The following is a 27,233-nucleotide window of genomic DNA, read 5'->3' on the forward strand; positions in this document are numbered from 1 at the left end:
GGACAAGGAGAGGGAGGAGGGGTTAGTTTCCTTGGCATTAGACAAACCACAACTGTCCTGGTATTTAACTGTTTCACTCAGTAAATCATTTTCAGCCTCTTTCACTGGAAAAATTTAACTTGACCTTGGATTTACCCTATTTTCACACATACAATCTGTGAATTACAACCCCTCAAAAAATCCCACATACAAACAAGCCTCTTTTACAGCCCGCATCAAATTCTCATTTGAGGAGGAAAAATGCTGAGATTTCCCCTCGCTCTGCCCTATCAAGACCCATCATCGGTATTTCGGCGGGGAGAGCGGTGTCTGGGCTCCCAGCTCAGCGGCAGACAGGAGGCAACACCAGGCAGGGTCATCCTGGGAAATCCACCTGCTTTCCATCAGAAAAATCTGACGAAAAATCAGCACGTTCCCCACAAAACGTTTCGATTTCTTCAAAATCGGCATTTTCCAGCCGTCCTGTCGGGAAGTTCCTCGCCAGCTCCCAGCACCGTGCCCGTGCCAAGGGCCTCTGCCTGCGGAGATGCCGGGAGCAAGGAGGCTGCAGCCAGGGCCACGTATTTTAGTCCTCCTCCCTCAGCAGGATCACAAAGCATTTGAGATTCCCTCCCCACGCCATGCACACTTCCTCGCTGTTTTAACAGCATCTGCCGAGTCTTCGGCTGGAGCTGCAAGAGAAGGCAAAGCCCCAGAACTCAAAGGCACATTACACAGACGTTCCTGGCTCCTAGCCCTCCCCTCCCACCACCTTTGCAGCTTTTGGCATTCACACAACTCGCTACAGTGGGGCTCTTTCCTAAGAAAGTGCAATTTCTTTGCAACACAAGCCCATTTTTCTGGGCTTGAGGTGGCCAGAGATCTGTCACACTGAAAAAAAAAAAAAAAAAGTTTAAAATCCTTTCCCTCCTCCTCCCTTTTTTTTCCCCACCTTTTTTTTTTTTTTTTTTTCTCTCTTCTTTTTGTGAAGCTAAAGCTGTTCCCGATCTGCTCCAGCCTGTGGAAGGCCAGGGCTGGCCGGGGCATTAGCCACAACCTTATTCTGGGCCTGATGTAGCCTTGCCATCTGCACGGCGGATGCTCCGTGCCCGAGATCACGATCCGAGGGCAGTGCATCTGCCTGCTGGAGCTGGCCCCAGGAGTCACTTGCCTGGTGACAGCCCCGATGACAGGCGAGGCAGCACATCTGAGGGAGCAACGTCTCTGCCTTAACCCCTCCGTCAACCTTTTTTACAGTAACTCTGCTTTTTTCTTTTTTTTTCCTTCTCCTTTAAACTCAGGGATAAAATGGTATTTTTCCAGATTGCAAACTCCCTTGGAAGCATATGGATGCACTGATTCATATTACAAAGGCTCTCTGCCAGATTTTCCTGGGATTTACAGTAACAGCGATGGAGCTCTATAAAAACGCTCATAAAAACTTGAACTAAAAAAAAAAAAAAAACAAACCACCCAAAAACCAACTTACCATCCTACCAGATGACTCACAGAGGTAACTCCAATCGGTTACAACAGTTGTGCACCAGCAGCTCTCTCGTATCAGATATTCTGAGCTGATCTCACGCACTGAGAAATGCAGATCGGGCAAGCGACTTCGCGGTGCTTATGCAATACCTCCTCTGCTTATTTCTGATGGTAGCTTTTAGAACAGAGGAATGAAAGGTCCTAACGCAAAAAAAAAAATCAAATAGAGGAAGTACAATTTGACCTCTCTAACTTCATCAGAATTTTTTTTTTTTTTTAATTGTTCTGGAAAAAATGATGTCAGCTTTCAAAGAGCAGAGCCTGGCCGGCCGACTCCGGCCTCAGCAGCTCTCAGCACCGGGTAAAAGACCGATGGGAAAACGTAACTTCCCGTTAACGTGGGCTGATCCGAGATTACAAAACAGCCCTGTAAATAGTGTTAGTCATCGCTGAACTTGGCATCAGGAAAAACTGTTTGCTATGCTAAAGCTTTGTGAAAAGCCAGAAATTAGAACTTTTTTAAGTTCTATAAATAAATTTTAAAAAAAAGGTATTAGAGCTGTGATGTGGATTTAGATGGTGCGAACTGCGTGCTCTCAATACCTGCTTTCTGTCACTCCCATCTCGCCTTTCCGTGGTTAGCCTTTCCCTCCGCAGAGGGCCAGAAAGTTATTCCTCAGCATTAGCAAGTCGAATACTTGGATGACTATGAATGGGCTTTGCTATTCGGAGGGGAACAGCGTCCATTTGACACCAATCCCAAGATCCTCATTTTTGATGCTAAGTTAAATATTACACAATCGAGCAGGGGACGATGACCTTTCCAAGTCGAGTCCATTAGGAAAAAAACCACTAAGAGCAGCCCGAAGGCTGCAAAATACAGCTTTAAAGGCTGAAAGGAGTTTCGTGTCAGGGAAGCAACGGTAAAAATGAATTCTTATTTAATTTTATTCTGCAGCTCTACTACAGGTCATGGAGAAATTGCTGGGCCCTCTGCAAGCTTTTTCATTTCCAGCAGACTCCTGATAGAGATCCCGTTCCAGAGTCTCCGTTACGGAGACAGCTCAAGCCCCAGACAGATCGTACCCAGCGTTTATGGAGTCGCCAAGTATCAAAAAGATTATTTTTATCTGTCAAGAGAGTAAACTTGATACAGAGCAACAGAGATACACAAAGACCCTCATTGTGCCACATTAACAGAGCGCCTCTCCAGAGCACGCCGTCACTATTGCTTTGGGTAAATGGGAACGGCCTGACCCACCTACGGAGAACCTAAAAGCTCTGCACTTCATTTACCAGCACATTTGCATCCCGCTCCGCGCTGTCTCCAGTAACTTTCGTTAAAAATGCAATCAAAGCGGCCCCAGCCACCGCAGCTTTCCTGCTGGGGCTCCAGTATTAATGCCACCTGAGAACACAGATTGCAAATTTTAGCTGGAAGTGAATCACAGTGCCAATTTACTGGGGGGAAAAAAAAAGAAAATTAATCAAGTGTACTGTTTGTGCGTTTCACTTCCATGGAACAGTTGCATAACCACATGTTCAGAGCATGTTTTATTCACTGCTCACCTTCTGGAATGCACTAATACTTTAATACACCACTAATACATAACAGAACGGATAATTCGCCGATTTCTCTGTCATTAAAGTAAGCGAGGCCGTTTTAATGGATAGGGTAAATTAATAGCAGAAAAATTAACCAATTAAAACCCAGCCTTTCAATGGAGTTCAGTATACCACCACTGCAAATGTCTCCAACCAATTTGTACAGCCGTGTGTGAAGAATCTGATTTCCTATGTATTATTTCATGATGAACTGGAGCAAAGAGACATCAGCTGAATGGAATGGCTACCTGGCAGCCAGGAAGAGAAAGGGATTGGACTTAAATTGATGGTTCCTGTTTAATTCATACCTGCTAATTTAATGGGGAAGTAGCAGAGTAAGCAGGTCAAATGACCCATGCCTAATCCTGCCACTGCTGTTGGGAATTTGAGGGAAAACTGACTTAAAGCAGAGTCAAACCAATTTGGTCCCAGTGATGCTCCCAGAGAAACCAATGCTGGAAGGAAAGGCAGCCCAAAGGTTCTTTTGGCCAGGTCAGACCCCAGCCCAGTACTTGGCTGGGGGTACGTTTCTCTTGTATCTAAAGCATCAGGAACTGACCCTGGGCTGATGCACGCTCGCTCACACGACAGCAAGACAACTGTGCACACCCCATTCCTCTGACAGTGACGGGCAGCCCAGCCTCTGTGCAAGGCAGGAACAAGCCCAGGTGAACAGCTTGGGTGGGTTGTGGTTCTCCATCCTTGATGTATGGCCGTCACGGCTTGTCTACGCAGCTCCTAATTTAGAACAGTTTAAAAAACCACCACGGGCAAGATCTGCTCCACTGGTAGATGCAGTTTTACACTGTTGTCATCATGTTGTGGCTACAGGGACAGCCATGTTGGTGGCCAGCCATCAGCTTCTCAAGGGTTGTGGCTCAGAAGGGGCAAGCCCTGTACTCCCAGCCAGCGGCAAGAGTCCGGGGAGCTGCAGGCTGAGCTTGCTCCTGCCCTGCCCAGGTCTGCCCCGCTCTCCTCCATGCAAGAGGCCCTTGAAGGCCACATGCCAGTGACCACCTCCAGCTTACAAACATGCATGAAGAGCACCATGAGATGAGCTACCCCTAGCAATTCAGAAAATAATAACAGAGGAAGATGGAAATCCAGGATCCCAATCTATGAAAACAATGCAGCATTTCAGCTAGAGATAGCCCCAAACGTACAACGAGCATTCCCCCCTGCAACGCTCCCCATGCCAGCCCTCCTTCCTCCCCAGCGCAGGAGCCTTCCCGTCCCCGCCGGCGGGACCAGGTACACACCACGAACCCTCTGCAGAACAGCTTTGCATCCGCTGAGGAAAACAATGCCGAGACCGGTCAAAGTGAGCTTAGCAATTTCAGAAACTGTACTTCTGCAGAGATTAACAAAGGGAGGTTTCGAAATCTGCACTGCTCAGTATGAACTTTCAGCTTTTTCCAGCTCGGCTGGATATAACTGGTTTGGTTTTAAATGTTTCAGTGAATTAATGAGTTAGGTTGTTAATGCAAAACATTCATTCCGCACAGTGCCAAGGTCCCCAGTTAGAAGATTAATTTTTGTGACCTTTTGCAAACCTCGCCTAGAAACAACAAGCAGAAAATCTACCAGGCAGCATCACCAACCAGCCAGCGCACAGCCGGGCACGGCAGCTCCGGTCCCACTGCCTGGGCACGGGGACAACGGGACAGTTGTCCTTCTCTGTCCCCAGCCAGCTCCTGGGCGCCCAACGCTCGCGTTGGGGACGAGGCTCCGCGCGGACACGTAGGAGGGCTCCGTACTCTACGGTGGGCTCTGGTGTTTGATGCAGCTCTGCTGAACAGTGAATGCTCATTTCAAATAAAGGAAATTTAAAAAAAAAAATCAACACGAAAATAGAAGTAAGATAACAGTTTTCTCAACACTTTTGGTGCCTGCTAGGCAGGCAGACACGCTCCCCAGGTCAGAGACAAAGTTGATGTTTCTCATATGAAGCCAAGCACAATATTGGCACTTTAAATAACAGTGGTTTCTTTTTAAGCTGGAACTCTGCAGGCCCCAGCTGATAGCATAATATGAGGGGAAAAAAGAGGGAGGGGGTGGGAAAGCAACAATAAAAGGAAGGAAGAAAGTTGATGTTTGAGAGTTTTTTCTCTCTCCCCTTTAGGCTCTACCTCCAGCCAGGCCCAGGAGATGCACACCTTTGGGAAGTTCACAGACGACTTCCCAACTCCCCACAGGTAATTAGTAAGTAAAGGCCAGTAAATCAAAGACCCCTGTAGCCAGCACCAATGAGCAGGTGCTTTCTGCAGCACCCAGACCCAAGAGCTGATCCACCTTCCCCTTCCCACCACCAAGCACCTGAGAGGGAAATCCCACCGTGTTTCACAGCGGGTCCCCACCAGCACGGCAGATGCCCAGTTTGCTCTGAGCAGCGCTGGGTGCCAGGCTCAGTAGCCTGGGACTGGGTGCATTTACCTGAGTGCTGAGGAGGGGAGGAACACCAGGTCCACGCAGCATCAAGTGCAGGCGTACGTGGGGCACAGCCCCATGGCCACCCCTGTAGCCAGCCACAGCAGTCCTGGGACTCTTTCACTGAGCATTAACATTTGTTCTGCATTTGGAGTCCCTTCACAAGAAGTCACGTAGGAGTTTCACCAGTTTTATTAATTTACTGCCAAAATGTGCCCGGTGTGGGCTGGCAGGAGGGAGGAAGGCTGGAGACTCCTGCACTTTCCAGACCGAGGTGAGAAGGGGTAAAGGCTTGTTCCCCAGCCAGACGCTGACCCACGCTAGCTCTCACCTGAGTTTCATCGCCGCAGACTTGGAGTCACAGACTTTGGTTACAACAAAAGCATAACGAAGCATGAGGTAGGGGCATCACCAAGGGACTTGGAGGACATGGTCCCCTGCCAGGAACAGGGCAGCTATTGCTAATCCCTCCCAGGGACACGCTACGTGGATGGACACACTCTGGCAACACACCAAAGACCTCTCCAGGCTACATCCCTGCGATTCAATACGGACAGACACAGTTAGAGGGAACAGCTCACCTCTCCAGAGCAAATCCCAACTTCCTGGGTGTGGACAGGACCTCTCTTTTAGCTGTGCCAGCACGGCTCTGTAACACAGCAGGAAAGCCAAGATTTGGTGTGACTGAGCTCCTCTGTTCCCGGTCTGCGGCTGTGCATCCCAGCTAGCCGGGGTCCAGCACCCTCCCTGAGTAACCTTGCAAAGCCTGCAGCTGGAAGGGAAGTCACGGGATGGGACCGTCTCCAGCAGCCTAAAAATGCCAGCAGCAGAGCATCACCCTGGCTCCCGGTGCACATTTCCATGCCATGCCCTTGCCTGGTCCATAACCCAGACCCAAGTCATGACACTTAATTCTTTCGGGGTTTAACCCCGCTACAGGACTGCAAGTCCCCATGAATGAACAGTTAATGAGATTCTCCCCTCCAGAGCCGATCGCTACCCCACTTACACTGCAGGTACTCAAAATTCAGGTGCTCTCAACAAAAGCAGGGAAAGCAACCAGCAATAAAATAACTGCAACCTGAGAAAGAAAACTCTTTGCACCTTATTATTTTGCACTGCACAAATGTACAAACACACACACAAATTTCAGCAGTTCCGAGCTTCAAGCAGCACCACATAGTCAACATTTGTACTAAGGAACAATTTCTCTTTATGTCGACTGGTCAGGGTGCTTTGTAGCTTAAGCCTGGCTTTGAAAACGCGGGTGCAGTCTAAAGGCAGTGGAAGCCGGCTGACCGAACAATCGTATTCATTCTCCATTACTTGGCAGGCCGAGTAGAAAAGCGTCTTTTCCATTTAGGCCAGTTAAACAGAGCTATTCATTAAAATTTCACCCTTCTACAAACTGCTGTACTTCTCCATTTAAAATTGGCCTTGAAGAGAAGCCCTCTCTCCTCTGCCCCGCAACGCTCCTCATCGCCACCCGTTCACGAGCACCATTTTCGGATTGCTCTTGTGCTTTCAAAACAGCAGCAACTCGCCTCTGCTGTCGTTACCTGGGTAGAGGCTGGCTTGCTGCCTTAGCACTCGGGGACTAACGGTAATTATCTTCGCTTTTTTTTTTTTTTTTTTTTCAAATGAGCACAAAACCGAGTGAGATGGAAGGCTAGAAAGGGGTGGCTGAAACAGAACGCGATTAGAGTATAAAAATAGGTCACTAGGATAATATAACCTTTAGACTACTGGCAATGTGCCCCCCTTAGAGACAAGCCTTGCATGCTATATTTCAGGAAAATGTCAGGAATAAAAAAAAAAAACAAACCACAACGCACATCAAAACAAAACCACCGATCATCCCTCAGAGCTTTGCACGCTTCTGTTTGAACATCACTAACATTAATTCACTCACTCCTTTTCCTCTGCCCTCATCCATTTGATTGAGCACAAAATAAGTGTTATGCAATCATAGCATTAACATCTTCCAAAAAAAAAAAAAAAATTCTCTCTTTTGGCATGGAGGCTTCATTACAGGTTTGCTCCAAATCTGGAGGAACCTTAGCAGGGTTCACAGCCCCAGCATCCCTGGGACCCACCTCCACAGCTTCAATCCTCACATTTCGTCCATGTTGCAAAACATTCCTGGCGTTCCCCCAAAGGAAAAGGTCCAGCAGACAGATAATCATCTGTCGACAGAGCCAGCTCCGAGGTTAACGCTACCAGCAGAGGACACCAGATCGCATTAATGGAGCTCCAAGAAGTCCCTCAGCTCGTCGGTATCTGGGTCTCCCATCACCTCGCACTCGGCCGGTGAGTACCACGGGTTGGCTTGTGCCTGAACAGGACGGTACGAGAACAGTGTTTATGTTATAACTGCACAGGAGCTCTGATTTCAGCCCCTTATGCTTTCTCTAGGAGGTTCTCTTTGTGCTTGCCTTGTCGGGGATCTGTTTGTGATTGCAGCTTGATCGCAGGCTCCTCAAACGGCCCCACGCAGGTCAGTAATATCACGTTTGCTACACGCCTTGCGATCTCACGCACAGCTTATTAGCAAGCATCACCATTTAGGTAGGGCAAGACCAGCTTTGGCAGATGCAGCCCCTCGGAACGCATGTGAAATGGGGTAGGTAGGTTACACCTAAAATACGCTTCTTTGTATTTTTATTATCTGAAATTGCTGAACTGTCTCCACGACTCAAAACTATCAGGGAGCTCAGTGTAAAGACTCCCAGTTCCCAAAGCAAAATGAGAATCAGAGTACTTCTTGGTCCATGTTAAATTTCTGACAAGGGTACTCAAGTCTTTTAAATCAGCAGGAAACGCTCAGCTGAGCTGGTGAGTTCACATCCGATGGCAACAGAGCAGGCGACGTGCAGAAGCCCACTGTGCTCCCAGTGCCACTGCAGCCTGCCCAGTCCCAAGGAGCCATTTCGGGGGAGGCCTCCAGCCTGCATTTCTGAAGCACTTCTGCTTACAACCCCATTCCCAGGTTTGCACATCCACCTCCATGTGGGTCACCTCATTTGGGGGCCATCAGCCCAAATTTGGGAACCACAGTTCTAGACACTAACACCAAATTTACTGTTAAAAAAAAAAAAAAAAACCAGCGTCAGGTTTCAAATCAGCACCAAAACGATCCCCCTGCACAACCACAAACCCAAAAGCCTGCTAGAGGCTCACACTGGTTTCTCACCGAGCATCCAAGTCCCTTGTGCAACAAAGAAACGCTTGCTGAAGACAGGCTGATCACCAAGCCGCCACGTAAAGGACAGACCTGCAGCAATTCCAGGGAAATAAAGACTGTCCAGAGCTTTAAAACAAGATGTGGGCGAGAAGGAGCCACTAAATAGCACCAGACAGCAAGCGTAGGGCGCTGGAGCCCATCTGCAGCACAGACTGGAGACCATGAGAGTGCTGCAGCCCCTTCCCAGCTGAGCATTTTTGGATTACTTCATCCACCGTGCCCTTTTGCAATATGCTAGCTTCAAACGCTGCGTTATGTTCTGGCTCAGCATCAGCCCCCATTCCCCCACTTACAGTTGCTATAACCAAAAAGACAACTGCAAAATACTTCAGCTAAAAAGCCAGGAAATGGGGTTTGGCAGGTTGAGATCGTGGATTTTTTTTTTTTTTTTTCTCCCCCGTGGATCCGGCTTCAGAGTCGTCCTTTCAGACCCCGAGTGCAGCCGATGGCTTTTGCAGCTTACCGAGTCTGCTGGTTTATGGCAATGTTTTTCTGCTCACTGAACTGGCTCATTCTTTTAGCAGAACAAACTGTTCCACGTTGAGGCAGGAGTTGGCTGTGTTTTAACAAAGGATTTTTCCCTTCTGACAGTGTTTTGCAAAAGACCCAAAAAAAGGAGTTTGGAGCCAAGTTACAAAAGGTCAGGAGAGGCGAGTCAAGCACTGGGTGTAGTTCCTGTATGTCACAGCCAGTCAAGGAAATGGGTGGGGAGAAGAGGAATGGCATTTCGAGCTGCAAGGATATGTATAAAGTGATATTAATGAGGAATGGGCTTTTGAATGAGGACGGCAAGTGTGCAGGCACTATAATTTGTGCTTTACAAGAGCAGGCTTGTTAGGTAGGCTGAGGTCTCTGCAATAATTTATCCATGTGAAGTGTGCATCTGAGAGAGTTCAAGTAGCACTAGTAGCAAGAGAAAGGCAGTCTTATTTGCTGCCCTCCCCAAGCTGATTTCAAGGAGCTACGTACTCTCATCTCCCACCAGCCAAATGAATATTCAAAGGGCTTTCGCCAAGCGAATGCCAGTCAATCACCAGCACAATGCTGGGGAAAGAAATACTGGGCTGAGACCTGCTGGGACTGGCACCTTGTCCCCCTCCCCAGCTCTGCTCTAGCATCCCAAGCATCTTTAATGTGGGGCAAAGTACTCCTGCAGAGGTTTGCTGGGTGCCACGGCCGCTCTGCCTGCTCCTTTCCCTGCCATGCAGTGGGACAACACCGCTAGAGCAGAGCCGCGGCACGGAGGATGAGCACCCACTAGCGAGGGTGCTACAGGGGGAGAAGGACCCCGGCACCGCGGTCCCAGCAACACAGCCCTCCCTAAGGGAGCTGATGACAGATTCTCCCTCTCCTAGAGGCTGGGACCACAAATGATTTTGCTGTTGGATGGCAGCTTTCTGGTGAAGCCTTACTCCCTGTTCAGCAGCAGCAGCGGGCAGGGCCAAGGTCTTCTTGTGCTGCGCATGGTGCATGGACAAACCAACTCTGGCCTTGCAGATGCTGGGAGGAGGGGAGCCAAGGGGATCTGCAATAGTTGACAGTAAGTCATGCCTAAAACTCAAGCTTTTCCAGGCCTCGGAGGATCCCAGGATCCCCGAATAGAAAGAAACCACCCATCACTGGAACACAGCCACTTTTGTGGCTGGAAGGGGCAGATGTTCAACTCCATACAACAATGCAACACAACAGTTGAGACTGTTAAGTGAAGAATGCTGCATCCACTTAGAAATGAAGAGGGAAATTAGGGACACCATCTAATTCTAGAACTACCATTCGGTCCTGATGCTTAGGGTTCACACACCTAGTCTGCAAGAGCGGCACAGGGTTTTTCTTCCACTGCCTCAAACAGACAGTGTCCTGGCCTAAAGCGCTGAACCACAAGAATTTCAGAAGCATATGGTCAGACTGGCAAGTGTTCAGCTCCTTCAGCGGGAAGACCATTTTCCAAAAAAGTCCAGCTCCTGTTTAGCACCCACATAAGCATGGAGAACTACATCATCCCTACTACCAAACCCTTACCCGCTGACCCCCAGGAGCTCACAGGGGACAGCCTTCTCCCTTTCTCTGAAATACTCACCATTTCTTTTAGAGCTGAGAGCAACAGAAGAATGAATTTGAGATTTCATTCAAGATCTCCCTGGGCAAGATCCAGGAGTCCGAATCATGCACCTGCCAGCCAAACACAATCCTTGTCATCTGCTCTCTGGTTTGAAAACTGTATTTGTGTAAAACCACTTGTCAAGCCACCCTGGACAGTATGCAGAGATACAGAACAAAGTTCAGGGGTTATTTGTGATACGAACCGTGCTTGTCAGGACTCCTCTCCTTCTCCAGCTGTTCACTGACACTTGGAATGGATTGTCCTTACTGGAGAGTCAATTATTGTTTTTAGTTGAAAATTTACCATCCTCTGTAGGTCAGCTGTGAACTGAAAGCATCCCAGTTATTCACTGCTGGAAGCTAAAGGAATTTCCTTACTCTCAGAAGACAGACATTTTAAATTAGTTTCAAGTACAGTTGTGATAAACAAATCATGTTCTCCTCCTCTCTCTCTCCTGGTTATTTGGTTTGTTTTTGAAATCATGCCTGCTGGTCTAACCAGCCTGTTCCTTAGCTGCCCTCTGCAGCTCCTCGTGTAAAAATTTATTCCCAAGGATGCAGGGGAACTATAGACAAGTTCTGAGAAAAATCAGCAAAGCCAGATCCCTGCTTTCAGAGCTCTCCCTTTGACACCTGATTCCCCAGGGACTTCAATCTCTGAAGACCATTAAAAAAGCCAAACCACCAAGTATTCGGCTTTTTCCCCTTTCCTGTGAAGAGCAGGAGGTTGGGAGTTGGGTTGTTACCTTCCTACAGGGCACATGGGCTCAGGACTTCAGCTCTCTGCCAACGGTCGGCCAGCAGAGCCTTGCCGGCTGCAAGACGAGCGCACCAGCCCACTCCACCTGCCCTGCTCAACAGCTGGGGGACGGAAACAGCTTTCGGCAGACTGAGGAGGAAGAAGAGAGGTGTTTTAAAAAGGTACGGTGGCCCAACTAAAGGGTTTTGGTTTTCAAACTGAGGTCTCCTGCAAGACTTTATTCAAAATATTGATGTATTCATTAATTTGTGGATCATACAGTCTTGAAATGAGGAGATTCATTTTAAAAAATTCAGACACGCTGGGAGAACTGCTTCCTTGCCACGCGTTAGCAAGCCTACCCATGAAATGCCAGCAATTACTGAGCCTTCACTCTGTATTCAAAGCTCTATACAATGGAGTTGATTATTTTTAAGCCTTTCAAACATCAGTGTAGTGAACTTAAGAGTGCTATTTGGAAGATTAAGATACAAACACCACCATATTATTCAATTTAGCTCCAACACTGAACACTTATTTCTGTAAAGAGTCACAGCTAATACCACATTTCCAACTGCCAACAGAGACAAATACTTACAGCTTTAAGTTACACAGCAGCATGGGCACACCAAATTTAGGAAATAAGAACAAGGAAATTACTAACATTATGCAAATACTGCCCAATTACTGTCAAGCCATACCAAACCTATCTTCAGGTCTTGGCCATAGGCTTCAAAAACACACCCACAGAAATTACAACCCGAGGAAATCCCTGCTTCCTGTGCATAGAGCCGTGTTACATCTCCAACAGCTGTACTGGATGAGTTTTCTAAATACTTGGTGTTTGATACATTCATATCAGTGCAGAGAGGGCTTTTCTACCAGCTCACCACCCCAGCTCACTGCCTGCTTAGCTCAGCCCCGCAGAGCGGAGCGACGGTTCTGGGTTCTGACAGCGACGCGCCAACCCCAAGGGCTCCAGCCACGTGTGTTGGGATCTTGCTCCCACGTTCTCCGTCCACATGGGAGAAACCTCAGGCCCATCCCCACGACCGAGTGCTGGCTCACCTTGAAAGAAGGACACCATTTGCTTTTGTGAAGAGGTCTGCGCCGCCCCCGTTGCAGAATTAAGGCCACTGCTGAGCCGCATTGCTGGCTCGGCTCCCCAGTGTCCTATTTTGGGGCCTTTGCGGGTGCCATAGAAACATACAACTACTCAAGCTGGGAGGGACCGCTGGAGGACATCTGGGTCAACCCCCCACTCCCAGCAAAGAGTCTCCATCAATTCTGCACCAGGCAGGCGAAGCTGCCTATCCGTACCGAGCTCCTGTTTCCTATAAACTTCTGCTGCATGGGTACAGAACAGCTTTCTAGCCACTTGTGTAATTTATAGAGATTGTTGAGAAATACTTCTTTCAAAAATCCAGATTAATTACTCAAAAAAAAAAAAAAAAGAAAAGAAAACAAAAGCCAAACCATCAACCATAAATGTAGACAGGTTCCAGGACTTTTTGCCCCTTCTTCTGACCATAGTAAGTAGAGTTTACTAATAGCTGCTTTATATGCCCAAATCAGACAAGTGACAAAGGGAAGCGACGGCAGAAAAAGGGAAAGGATCTGTGCCTGTTTTCTACCATCATGCTGCTTAAAGGAAAGCTGACTGCTGCATTCTGCCCTCTTGAAATCATCCCACCCTTCGCAAACAATTGTCTGAGTTTGACAAGACTGGGTGCAGGACTAGCAGGATGGGAACAACATCCTTCCAGGGGAATAAGGGAATAATCAAGGAATGAAATTAAATTAAATGAAATTAAGTAAGAGTCAATTGAAAAAAAAAAAGCAGTTTGCCTATTTGAAGGCTCTCATTTCACTAGAGCTGATTTAACTTAAAGCTTTTGGAGAAAAGCTGCCTTTCAGGAATTTAAACTTTCCCAGCCCTTCAACCAAACGTGGAATAGTTCTCATTGCAAAGAATACCATGGATAACAGAGATATTCCCAATTTACACCACCAAAAGCATCATGTCTATGTCATAACCTCAGAGAAACAAAAATCAAGACTCTTTCCTCCTTTTTCAGAAAGAAATGAAGGGTGATCTCATTAGACCAGTCTAGAACATTCATCACCATTAGGGCGAACGGCACAGTATACAGCATTAACCCTGCTTAACGTAACCAAGAACTGCAGGATAAACCGAACTGCAGGAGAAGCCAGCGCAGGGGACTGTGATGCAGCAATAACGCTTACGCTGTGACAGCAGGCAGTCTGCAAACACAGGAATGGGGCTGAACTGGCCTGGGAGCTCGGTAACGGCATGATGGAGCCTGTCACTTCTAGGGCAGTGGTCCAAACCACAGCCACGTTAGCAGAACGTGGTCCTCCAGGCACCGGCTTCCTTCCTTGGGCTGGCAGAGAGCAGACTCGGAAGCATCTCGATGACATTGCACCAAAATGACAGCGTGTCACGCTGGATAAAGCTCAGGACAGCAGGAACTCCCCCCATACACAAGCCCATCATCACCTGCTGACAAAAGATTAGGTGAATAGATGTCTACAAGGGGAAGAAGTGTTCACAGTCTGCAGGACTCGTCCCCAGCCAAGTCGGAAGCAGACAAGGTAGCTTCGCAGTGAAACTCTGCACGAGTAACGTTCTTAAGATCAATCACACGAATCCCTGTGTCGAGCTGCTTACCCAAATAGCCAGGATCAGGCAGAGCAGCTGAGCGGGAGGGTTCGTTAAGTGACCTCTCCCTGGATTAATGCTGTAAAACTGTACGTACCTTACAGCGACAGCCAGGAAAGTGGTTTGCAGCACTGTCCAACGCACTGAAGATCTATGTTGCCACTCTTTTTGAGGTTCTTCTACACCATCTGCTTTCACATCCAGAGAACCTGGCAATCACTAGGGGCAGCACCCAAAATTCAGGACCAGATGCCCCCATCCGTACCCTTCATCCTCTCCCCACTTCTAAAACGGGGCACAAGTCTCACCACCACCTGCAAGTGCTGGTGAGTGGTGAAAAGCTGCTAGCGAAGGAGATACTCTCACCTTTTAGATTACACAAGTTGCCGTCTTGGGCAAGGTCCCAGGAGACTGCAGCTCCCCAGCAGCCAAGCCCTGCTCGTAGGAGGATATTCAAGTTCCAGTGAGCCACACATCACTCGCCGTCCCCCAGAGCATACAGGTGTTCTGAAATTGTTCACCAGGGATCATCTGCACTAGGAAATTGCTGCCAGCCTCCTCCTCATTGCCTGGCATCTTCTCCTTACCGCTCCTTTCCCCTGCCAGTAGTGATTTCCATGGCATTTGAGATTCTCCCCAAGGGACGCTTGCTGAGCTTCTCCCCAGAGCACCTTCCTTTAGGATCCTCCATGAGACAGCTCTGAAGGCTCTCAGAAGTCACACATCCGTGTGATGTTCTGTACACATGCATGCCAGTCTAGAGCTCACCCTCCCCAAGGCAATGAACAATTAAAAGACCCACAACTTAGGGAAAAATCTACAACCTTAAATGTGTATTGTCCCAGCATGAGGATCACACAAACCACACAAGGGGAAAAGAAGGTTATACAGCAGAAGTGCTTGGAGATACCACATCCCCTATATTGACAGTTTTATTTCTTCCCTTTTACCAGTGTCAGGCTCACTGTTAAAGACACAGTTTTACTCTGGAAGGCTTCTCAGCTACAGGCAGAGTCTGAGGGAATGGCTGGCAGACCTACCTGAAGTCTGAGGTTTACAACCCCCTGGTTTAGAAGCAGCCCCAACCTGTTATCCTGCCTTGGAGAGCACGCACTGCCAGCCGCCCGGCCTCGCAGCATCCCACCCGGCACATCATTAAATAACTCAAGATGCCTTGAAGAGGAAAAGGTTTGGGGTTTTGGGAAGGGCAGAGCAGAGATGAAAGCAAAGCTTCTGTCTGAAAGGGATGGATTTTCCCAACTCCTGGGCCATGGCTCTTGCACAGGGGATAAAAACTTCATGTGAAAAATATTCACACCAAAGATGAAAGAGCTGGCCCCAATTTCCATTCTGCTGCTAAGTTGCTGTGGTGTGCTTCTCAACAGCCTGCACAAGCCATTGAACCCCACTATATGACCAGAGGGAAACACAGGTATCTGCGTTTTCATTATTTCTGCAGAGTCAGATATTCCCCAGGAGCATCCTTACCCACCCACAAACACCACGAGGTCTGATTTTCTGCCACACCTCATAAAGATGCTCCTTTCCATCTGGAGCTCGGTCACTGCCAGAGGTGCTGACACAGGGAGGGGGTGTCAGGCCAGCAGCTCTCCCAGATCCACCCCTGGACCATCAGGCTCTAGCCATCAGCAAGAAGGAGGTTTAGCATCATTTTTTCCCATAGCTCTGCTGCACCTGAAACACAGGCAGGCGGAGGCAGCTCATGCTGGTGCCTGGATGCGGCTGCCATGTGGAGGCTTCCCATGGGCTTATCCCGTGGGAATAGCAAGGGTCTTCACGGCACAACGTGAGAGCCAGTAAGCCCCCTGCCCCCCTGATTGTCTGCCTTTCCAACTGGGAGGTTTTAGCACTTTCCAGGGACGCTGAAAAGCCTCTCTTGACATTCAGGAAGTGGTAAAAGGGGTGGTCAGCACTGTCGCCCGCCACTGGGAAGGAGGAAACCGAAGTGGGGAGAGGTGAAACAATCTGCCCGAGGTCCAACCACACGCTGCAGTGGGGTGCAGCTCCACCTGCCAGCATCTTTATTCACAAAGCCATCACCCCTCCCTGGCACCCACTCAGGTTTAAAGCAGAAAGGCAGCGCAGGAGCAAACATAGAAGAACATATTAAAGGAAAACTTCATGCCGAGGCCAAAGGAGCAGCAGAAATCTGCTCTACTCAAACAGGCCATTGATTTAAAGCTAAAGAAGAACTGAAAACAATGCTAAGGAAGGCTTCTCAGCTCAAGAAGCAATCACCTTGCTAGTGCACGCCTGCAGTTACACAGGGAGCTCCAGCATCTCACAGAGCAAGAGCCCTGGGCACCTGTAAAAGCATTTAAACAGATCATCCTGTTCCGTTTTCCCCAGGAGAACAGAAGAAAGGCCCACGAGAGGGTTATGCTTTCTACTCCATCCAGGCTTTTCACACACCAGCTATGGAAAAGGGCACGGACTGCTTTCCCACTGCCACAGCTCCGGCTGGAAGGGAAATGCTGTCACCAGCGTGTTACAGAAAGGGAAATGAGGCACAGAGCAAATTTAAATCACTTGCTCAAGGTCGCAGGAAGCTTATAGCAAAGCAATTGAACCCAGGACTTGTGAGTCCCCCAGTCTAGTCAGTTATCAGAGATCGTTCTTTTAATGGGCCACCTTTAGTCAGAAACCCTCCCAGTTTGCATACAAAAGCACTGCCAAGAGATTAGACAGAATTATATTGACGCAGAGAATTATTACGAGTTTCCCTTCCAGGCCAACACGCTCACAGGGTTGTTTTGGAAATAAAATAAAATAAAACTTGCAGCATGTTCAGTGGGCTGGAACAGACAACTCCTCAAGCACTGCAGACAGCTGAACCACCAAAGTGCTTGTCAGGCTCCAGATCAAGCTGGGAGATAAGCGGGTGTTTAATCCGCAGTTAATCGCGTTGTTTTGAAGGGTGGCCTCCAGTGAGAGCTCACCCGTTCCCAAGCTTCACCTTGGATTTGCATCTTCATTCATAAATACCTCTGGATGAAATGGAATATTGCAGCCTGAGCACCGAGCCAAACATCAAAAAGCCCTTCCCTTTGCACAAGGCCTCTCCTTGAACCTGGTGTGCCATCAGTTTGTGTTGCTCCAAAAACAACCAAATGGGCTTTATCCGTGCTTTCATGGGCCATGGGCACAGTTCTTTTCCTTCCTAAGGAAAATTTGCCTACAGCATTTCTCCACATACCTCAGTCCACTCACAGAAACTAGAAATGGCCTTTGCTGGAGCCTTCTGTGCCCTCAGGGTATGCTCACCAGGCAGCACTGGTTGAAGGCATCTCAGTAGCATCCAGGCTGGCTGCTCCCGCGAGTCTCCAACAGCCGCTGTTGGAGCCCCAGCAGTACCACCTCCCCTCGTACCCCAATGCCTTCCCGGGGGGCAGCTCACCTGACTTACAGAGCCAAGAGGAACAGCAGAGCCCAGGCTGCAGCGCTGCTCCGTGCCCCAAACCCCTGACTTCCAGCACGGGGAGAAGCCCATGCACAGGCAAACAGGAACATCAAAACCCCAATCCTTCCAATGAACAGATGCAATTTTTAATACAACAGACAATCAAACCACATCTGTGGACATCTACAGTGCTCAGATAATTCTCAGCTGATGACAAATAGTGCAAGTGTCGGGCAATGGATTTGGAAAGGGCCACGCAGGGTGGAATTTGCCTCTCAAGCAACACTGAGGTCTGCACAGGGAGGGTTGGGAAAGTCAAAACAGTTAGTGTGGGGCTAGCCAAGAAGTTCATGCAGTGTTTAAGCATCCAGTTGGCTCATTTTTCTGAGTACAAGCAATTTAATTTGTCAAACTGATACTGTGTTCAGGTCCTGAGCACACAGGTCAGTAAGAAATAAGAGCAGGAAGGGAGCGATGAGGGAAAGGGATGCAAGGGCATCAGGAAAACAGTGTCCAAGCTGCCAGTTGGGAAAACTTTACAGTTACACCTACTGACTGAGGAGATACGGAAATGAAAACAGGTAGACCACTGCAGTCAGACCCCAGAACAGCTTCCCAGCTCCACACTCAGGGCTAGAGCCATCTGTCTGGGGAATGATGAGCATTATTTGGTGCTAACCTCAACCGTCACCTCCCTAGGAAGCACCAAATTCCATCAGCTCAACAGAAAGAGAGAAGAAAAAAATTAAACAAAAACAAAACAAAAACCGAGAGAGAACTTTGCCTCCACTAAGACTCTGTTACAGAAAAAAAAAAACCCCCAAGCACTACCAAATCAAATGGGTAAAGGACAATTCTGCTTTGCAAAGCCTTCGAGTGCAGCATTCTTTACTTGGCGCTCTGCTGCAGATCTGCAGGTGAACGCTTGCTCTCAGGAAAAATTTTGCTCTCAGGAAAAATTTTGCTCTCAAGGTGGGGAAATTAAATATATCTTTTCCCCACCTCTTCTCTACTGGCAGAGGCAGTTTCGCAGGACAGCTGATCACAGTTGTACAAGCATGATAACCCTGCCTCAGCCCTTTTTCGCTTTAAGGCTACTCACCAGGAGACCTTGCTGCCACTCCTCAACATCTGCCCATAAATCCCGCTGAGGAGCACGTTCAGGGCTGGGACCAGAGATTTAATGCAGTGCACCCAGTTCTGTGAAAGTACCATATGCTTTTCACACCATGGGTCCCGTCTCCAGTACAACCACGCCATCTGACCAGGATGAACCCCTCAAGAACCAGCTCAGCAGAAGCACATCCAGTAGGTTATTTGCAACAAGACCAAACTAGCAGCCATGGGCCTCTACATCCATGGGCCCTAAACACAGGGCTGAAGAGATGTGACATCAACTATGTCCAAAATTTGCTTGCTTTGAAATCCTACTCCTCCTTATCTATGTACCCAGAGGCCTCAGCCAAGCCAACACCTGCCCTGCAAAGCTCAGGCTGGAGAAACCTGCATTTGCACATGTAATGGCCACCTCCATGTAGAGCTCCCACTCCACAGCCCGTCAGAAGCAGCTCATAGTTTTACAGTAGAAATAAATCACCACAGCAGAGATTTTGTGGAGAAGATGTGCAGCAGCAGGATGGGCAGGCTGTAGGAGAGCTCCTGCACAAAGTGTTGGGAGTCAAGCGAACCAGCCAGACATCATGGACTCTGGTGTCCCTCGGGGCTCTTCTAGTGCTCCCACCGCAGAGCTAAGCTCTGCCTGTCAGCAGCCAAAACATCCTGGTGAAAGTGCTGTGCACGGAGCAGGACCGTGCTCTGCGAATCCCCGCAAGGATGTAGAAAAGGTTGTTAACCTAAACAAACAGGTCTGAGATTGATTCGTAGGAAGGATGAAATCAAGAGGTAAAAATAACATTTCCAACGCACCAGTGACATACGTAGCCCTTTAATCCAACAGACTATTTACAGGCCAAGAGCATTCCTTGCTGCTCTTACCTTCATCTGCAAGGTCCCAGTCAACCACTGCTTCGGAGGAGCCTGTTTGAAGGCAACAGGCAGCCCAGGGAACAGCCGAGCGTGAGAACAGGGATTTGCAGGAGAAGTTAAATAACTGAAGGGACAGCTAAGCACAGCTCGCTAGGTTTTGCTCCACAATCCAAGTACTGAAAGTTGAAAACTCAAAACGTTTCCTCCCTGAATCCATTCAATTCCCATTTTCCTATTTCAAAGTCTTCTACTTGCTTCAGCATCCAGATCTGCACTTCCCAAATGCACTGCTAGGAACACAGCGTTGTAAACAAAGTTTTACAAAAAAGCAAGGTTAACACACAACATTTTCCCCATTACTTCAATACATCCTGCAAGCTTGGTAGAGAAAGAGTCTATTTAAAAATCTAGGGTGGGGAAGAATTAGCTCACCAAAACCACAAGCAGATTTGCTTTGCACTTTCAGTCCAAGAGAAAAACAAGCAAGGCTATGTGCATATTGATGCACACAATAGCACAATCATTTTAAAAACAAATGAATTGGGAGGGAGAGGACACCAGAGCAGGGTGGAGGGAAAGCAGGAGTGGAGAGAAAAGAGCCAAGTCCTAAAGCAGAGATCCTGAGTTTGGTTGTTAAAGCTCCCTAAGAAGACATTTTAAAGCCTCCACGTGCCAGCGCAGGACTGGGAGCATGCAGGGAGGATGACACACGTTGCTACAATGCCACGATCTGTCTCTGGGTGCAAGCCCTAGAGTAATAAACGACATTATTTTCTGAAGATGTAACACAAAGGAATCCTTCCTGCTTACCCAGTGACCCTCCACACAAAGCATCCAAACGCATTATTAATGTCTTTCAGTGGCAAATCCCAAGGGATATAAAACTTAATTCCCTCCTCCCTACTCTCTCTCCCAAGAGACCCTGACTGTTTACCAAGGCAGAGTGAAGCTACAAAAGCTTCACCCTCTTCCTGCCGCCGGATTCTCCATCTACAACCATGAGACAACCCAGAGAGCAACAGCGTTCGCTGCGTTTGCAAGATTATTGCCATGAGGTATTTAAGGATCCATCTAGTATGCAATTAATTGAGGCAGCTTCAAGGAGGACAGCTCTCAGGAGGCTGAGGGGTGCACGTGGATCCCAGCACATCACGTGCTAGAGCGGGGTCCGTTAGTTTCTTCCTACCAGTTTAACAGACTGGATTTAGCCTGCAGAACTGGAAGTGTGTCAGGCAAGCTACAGCAAACAGCATCGGTCCCGCTGTTGTACTCCCAATGCTGATTGTTCAATAAAGTCTAGAAACAAGCAGTCTCCAGGCATGGCACAAGCTGGGTAGAAATCACTCTAGGGTTTGAAAATCCCCATTTCCACGGGGACTCTGTCATTTATCACACAGCCACAAACTGGGTGAATGAATTCCCCGCCAGACTGCTCACTAATTCTCAACCATAGAGCTTCGTTTCTTACAAATAAAATGGCTTTGCTCTGGTATGAGACTCAATTTCTTCTTCAAAAATCTGGAACGGTGTAACGGAAAACTGGAGTGTTATTTCCAAGCACACTTCTTCCATTCACAGAAGCCAAAGAGAAAACGCATTGCTTTCCTGACCCCTCATCCACACCATGGGACAGATGAATATTAAAGTTATATGGATTCTTAGGGGTGGGGAAAAAAATAAATCAGTGGCCTAGCACAAAGACAGGAGCACCAGCCAGGAGAAGAGTACAAATCCACGGGACACCTGAACTGAATCCCACAGTACACTGAATGCACCACATTTCTCTGCCCAGGCTACGTAAGACAAACGTGCACAATTCATATTGCATATGGAGCCCAAGGTGACAGTGGTGCCCTACCTGCCCAAGGAACCACGTCCTCAGCCCGTCGCTCTCCAGCTTCTCCTCCGCGTTCACACGCATCTTTGAAGTGCCTACAGTCGCTTCAGCTGCACCGGGATTCAGGGCTGGAAGAGAAGACATTACACCAAAAATTACTGCTGCACCTCCGAAGGAGAAGGTGACTCTTGGCCAGTAAAGGCTAAAAATAAAACACTGACCAGTTTAAGGTGCCTCCCAGCTCATGCTATCCACCCCGCCATGCTCACACAGTACACCCTCACTGAAGCATCTCAAACCACACATCTTTGATTTTTTTTTTCCACCCAATTAGCAAAGACATCATTTATCAGAAGTTAACCAAGTTCACTGTATTAATCACCAAGCACTCAACGGCACTCCTCTCAACCCAGTAAAAGGAAAAACCTCCCAGCTGCGGCGTGCTGGGAACCAGGGCACTGCTTCCCAGCTCATGGGCTCGGTTCGTTAAGAGGACTGGAAACCTCAACCAGCTGAGAATGTATTTAGAGAAGCAATCCCAGCACCCCAACCGACACCACCGCAGCCTGCAGCTATATATAACCTCCAGCTTTGCTTGTAGCTGTGGGTTTCCTCTCTCCTCTCCATTTTCCTCTGCTGCCGTCCAGTCCCTGCTCTCTCATCCCCGGAGAAGCAGCAGAGCCAGCCTGATGTATTTCATAATTTCTAAACTTAACCATCTACAGGGATAACCAGCCAAGTGGATTTCTGGGATTAAGTTCAGACAGGGGGAGAAAACAGCGTACTGAAAAACAAAGAGTCACCCTGGAAAAAGGTGAGCCAGAGCCCGTAACAAGGATGAAAAATAGGAAAATTATGTTGTGACTCCTGAGTAAAGGAAAATTTGGGCTCGTTAGCTGGTCCTGCCGGAGTGCGGTCAGTGACAGGTTCTCCTCCCCCAGCAACACGTCCCAAGTGTCTCTGTGCTTCGGCCAGGGCCTGTGCTCAGGATAAAGTCCCCTGGCAAAGCCTCCCTGCTCTGCTTCTCAGGTTGGATCCTGCTGACCATAGACTTTGCACACAACCAGCGGGTTTCTGTGATTAAAATAAGTAAGTAAATAAGCAGCATGGAGAGATTTCACCAAATAACTAGCACAGATGCATTACAACTTGGGAAGGTGCTCCTCGCCCCCTTCCAAAATCCTGCAAAGAGCTTCCACTCTGGCTGTAACTGCACAGACTGAACCCCAGCAGGAATTAAAAAAAGAGATTTTTTTTTTTTTTTAAAAAGGCAAAGGAATTGGACAAGTGTTGAAGGACGTATAAAGGTTTTCCCTTGCTAAGCACTTAGGTGTCCCGACGCTCCCTGCTGCAAAGCCACGCACGAAGCTCCCCCCAGACCCGTGGTACTGCTTATTTGCTGTACGTTATTTTCCCAATTTAATTCACAAGAAATTCAAAGGGAGCACAGAACTGGGGGAAAACTCAGCCCCAAGTCTGGCAAATCACAAGAGTTCCGAGAACAAGTAAAAAATGCTTTAAATGCCTGCTAGATGCCACAGCTTTTTCTTTTTTTCCTTGCTTTTCTTTTTTTTTCTCCCCTAAAATGAAGGGAAGGCTTATTCTGAACCAATTAGGTTTCAACACTCTTGGAAAGATCCCAGTGTTGAATGCCAGGACCTTGACATAACAGGTGACAACCTTTTCTATGCCAGAAAAAGTTTAACATATAATAAGAAACAAATATTAGACTGCTGATGGAGTGGGTTTTTATTCCAGCAATTTGTGTAAATGTCCCGTAACGACTTGCACAACACTACCAGCTCCCAAACGAAGTGATAACAGCACAGCCCCAGCTGCTTATCTGCCATTCCTCCTTCAATAACATTACTGCTCCTCTTATACGAGCTTGCTCTGCTACAGGAGGTTTAATATCATTCACACGCTCCTTTAGGGATTCAACATATGCCTAAGACTTCGACAAACAAAATCTCGTGATCCTTGAAGTACCTATATTAAGAAGAGTGACCTTGATCGCAGCAGTCTGAGCGGCTTCACGCTTCCTGAAATTAAAGGTGGTTTAAATAGAAACTTAAGCTGGAGGCAGAGAAAAATCTGAGTTTCCCAAAAGCTTGTTCTCAAATACTGAGCAAAATTTCTGCAAATTTGCCACCAGGAGCCAGTGTTACCCTGGCAGCTCCTCCTTGAACTGCCTGAAGCTGCTGCTTCAAGTGAAACAGTATAGGAGAGAGTGGGGGGCAAAGGGACATGGGTTGGGGTTTCCTCCAAGCAGCATGTCCAGTTCAGCTGCTTACCACTGAAACGGGAACAGCAACAAGGATGACCATGGAATGTTTTTTTCATAGCTTCTTTCAGATACTAAGATCCCACCATCTGATAGCCATGATACCCTCAGGTCCTTCTGTCTCAGGGATTCCCACTGTCTGCCAGAGCCACTGATCATCCCGCTGCCATCCTGAGTCTTATGGTTTCCTAAGGCTTGACCTATAAACATTCAAGAATGGAGAATATATTCCCTAAATACCAGACTCAACATAGAGAATAATTCATCCTCATGTACCTGGGGACTTAAAATCGTAACGCCTGAGCCAGCTGGGAGAGCGGGCTGGAGAAAAGAGAGGAAGAAACGCCAGCCTCCTGACAGCATCCCTGCACAGGGATCCACTGTGGGGGCTGAGCACACGGAGGGTCCACACATTTAAAAGTCAAAACCTCTGCAGAGCCTCAAAAAGAGAGATTATTCTGTTTTCCTTTCACCTCGCAACCCCATATCAGATTTTTTTTTTTTTTTTAACAGCTGTTAGCTCTCTTCTTGCTTTCTTTTAGGTTTTTGTTTTGTTTTTTTTTTCCATGGCTGGAAAGGGAACAAGGCTGTCCCAGAACAAAGGCTTCTTGCAGAGCAAACCCTGGTTCAACCTGATACTCCACAAGCAGATGAGGCAGCCCCAAGCCCGACTCCCAGCACTCTGCACCGCTGGACGTTGGGCTGAGGAAGAGCAAAATGATACGGAAAAAGATAAAAACAATTCCCCTGCCTGATGGTCCCCAAAGGGGATGCTTTGGCAGATGCTTCACCTTTTCTTGCTGTTCCCAGGACTGGGAAATAGCTCAGTCGTGCAGGCACTTTGCAAGACCCCAGCTTTGGCAGAGATGAGCACCTTCCTGTGGTCCATGGGACCTTCTGCCCCAAAAGTCAAGAACATGGCAAGATTTCCTCACCGTGCCATTCCGTCTCCCAGAACCCACGACAAAACAAAGTCTTTTGGTTCCCTTCAATGATCGTCATGGTCCAGCTTACAACAGTTATGACTTAGCAGCTCTCACGGATGGTCCTGAAGTTGATTAAAGACGGCTGTTATATTGAGTAAGGAGCAAAAAGCTCATTTATACCTTGAGATCTGAGTTGATTTGTGTGGATCTAACAAAAAAAGGTGATGGGCAGTGATGTAGAGTTATGGCTGAGGAAGAACCTGGCCTGAGATTTTGCACCTTGTTTGCAAATCAACAGCACAGATCTGCTCCCTGTCCTTGTCTATAAAACAGCTGTTCCCTACAGAAAAAAAAAAAAGTTAATTTGATGTCAGATTGGCATCTTTGATAAGACACCAGCAGAGACCATCCGGTCCTGCAGGTCCTTCTGCATGTGGGACTGGCTTGAAAAGGTTCCCGTTCCCAAGGTACAATTAAAGGACTGACAAGTTACCGTTTAGGATCTCAAAAGTGGCTGTTTCTATTCCTCCAGTATTTACAGAGAGCTGGGAACTTGTCTTTACTGATATTTCTTTAAAGAGAAATAGCTATACTAAAGGCAACGTCACTCCCGCCTCCTCTCTTTCTCTTCCAGCTCAAGTGAACCAATGTCCTGGAAAGGCTGTATCATCGAGACAGGCAAGTCATGCAATTTAACATCCATAACATTCAATTTTAGAATCAAAGAGCATAAAATATTTCTAGCCAACATCTGCTTTTGTAGACAGGCATGCAAACTTACATTATCTTTAGTCACTTCCATCTTTTTAAGTGCATGAAAATTTAAGCCCCAGAACGTAATTTGTCGTCTCTGGCTTATTTTAGACAGAAAACAACCCTTCGAGCCTCACGACTCCATGCCAGTGCTGTGGGAGCACAGGAAAGCATCGAGACAACTCCCACTTGCGGAAGAATAAACTGCACCTTCATTGCGCAAAAATTACCATCATGAAATATTAGAAAGATATTTCCAAGCCATTTTCATCTTCTAACAACTGGTGCTCCACAAGCTCTTCAGACCATCAAATCCAGTTGTTACTTTTAGGGAAAGTATCGCCCAGCACTTAATCTGAACTTTTTCTCTGCAATTTTAGGACTGTGACGTCCTACCCACAGCGAATGCAGAAAGCAAACACAACCTTCCTTTTAGGCAATTTTAGGCACCTGAAGATACATCTCGTCCCTTCCTCCTCTCTTATCTAGAGCCAAACAACTCAGGTTTGTTCAGACTGGTGGTCTCTAGACCTCCAGTCAATCTCGTTATAACCCAGACCTCCTCCACTGACCAGAGCCGGAAGAGGACATCTTCACCCAGTCTTCTGCACTAAGCACCCATCTACTCCAGGACATTTATTTTCAGCTAAGGAGAGATGAGTTTTATGCCCAGTCTCCAAGAATTTACAAGCAGATAGATAAATGGTCCAACTCATGGCTACCTTAGCCATTTTTTCCATCGCAAAGGGAAGGAATAAGGGAATTATTCCCATTAAGCTAAAAATTCCTATTGCAGAGTTTTAAAAATTTTAAATCCTATTCAGGTCGGATTTAAAACAAGGGGCATATCCGGCATTGAGCATTACAGCTCAGCAAACTCTACTCAGCTTCTCGCTCCAGGAAAAGGAAACAACAGAGCAGAAACCCACTCCTCTTGTTTTTGTTCCACTGCCTGCAAGGATGCTCTGAGGACCACAGGGGACACAAATATCTAAATTTTATTATCTGTTATTTCGTTACACATTTTATACAAGGTGTGACCATCTATGTGATCACCCAGTTCAGCTGAAACAGAAGAGTATTCTTTTCCCTTTCATCCAAAATTCTCAGGCCTCCAGCATCTCGCAGGACGTGGGAAGCTGCGACTCCGTTCCTGCGCTGCCTGGAGGGTCTGGCATCCTTAGCTCCAGCTCCCACTGTGAGCTGGGATATTCTGGGATGGGGAACTCTGTCAGTCCCCTGGGATCTGCTCTCCATGCTGAATAACGTATCTAAACAGTCAACATATTGAATAACTTATCTGCACACTTCCTCTGCCCTTATCTCCAGCCTCTTCCAGCTGCAACAACTGGTCCCATTCACAAACAGTTTGGGGGAGCAAGGGGATAACAAAAGCAAAAATAAGTTGTTTTTTTCTTAAAAAAAAAAAAATTCCCTTTCACCAAGAAATCCTCCTGAGCGTGCTGAGCCAGGCAGCACTGCCATTAGCTCAGGTATAAAAAGCCTGGGAGGCAGCAGTGACGATCCTATAACAACAGAAATTACTAATACAAGGGATCTCATCGCTCAGCTTGCGCACGCAGCTTGGCTAAAGCCAAAGGATCCTATTTTGTTTTGGTGCACAGACCTTGCAAATTCCACAGCAAAGAAAAACCACACTGACAGTTTTTACACTGGCCACAATACCTTTTTAAGGTGATTTGTCATTTAAACTGTCAGCTTGAAATCTAATCAGTTTAAAAGATGAATAAAATATTATGTATT

The 27,233-nt window shown here is 47.6% G+C and overlaps 2 protein-coding genes across 4 annotated transcripts in view; one reads left to right on the forward strand and one right to left on the reverse strand.

The window, feature by feature from the left end:
* The window catches only part of MANBAL (mannosidase beta like), a 191,142-nt gene that overhangs the window by 10,773 nt on the left and 153,136 nt on the right, over positions 1-27,233 (forward strand). The window lies entirely within an intron of this gene.
* ZHX3 (zinc fingers and homeoboxes 3) overlaps positions 1-27,233 on the reverse strand; it is a 49,498-nt gene that overhangs the window by 10,198 nt on the left and 12,067 nt on the right. For 2 of the 3 annotated variants that reach the window (XM_086760877.1, XM_086760878.1), the window contains exon 2: positions 21,528-21,634. The gene's annotated coding sequence lies outside the window, so the exon portion shown is untranslated. Of the gene's footprint in view, positions 1-21,527; positions 21,635-21,727; positions 21,846-27,233 lie in introns of those variants that run through there. The other variant, XM_086760879.1, reaches the window with a different exon arrangement.

Source organism: Chlamydotis macqueenii, chromosome 16 (genome assembly GCF_036417535.1).
Source record: "Chlamydotis macqueenii isolate bChlMac1 chromosome 16, bChlMac1.mat, whole genome shotgun sequence".
Taxonomy (NCBI): domain Eukaryota; kingdom Metazoa; phylum Chordata; class Aves; order Otidiformes; family Otididae; genus Chlamydotis; species Chlamydotis macqueenii.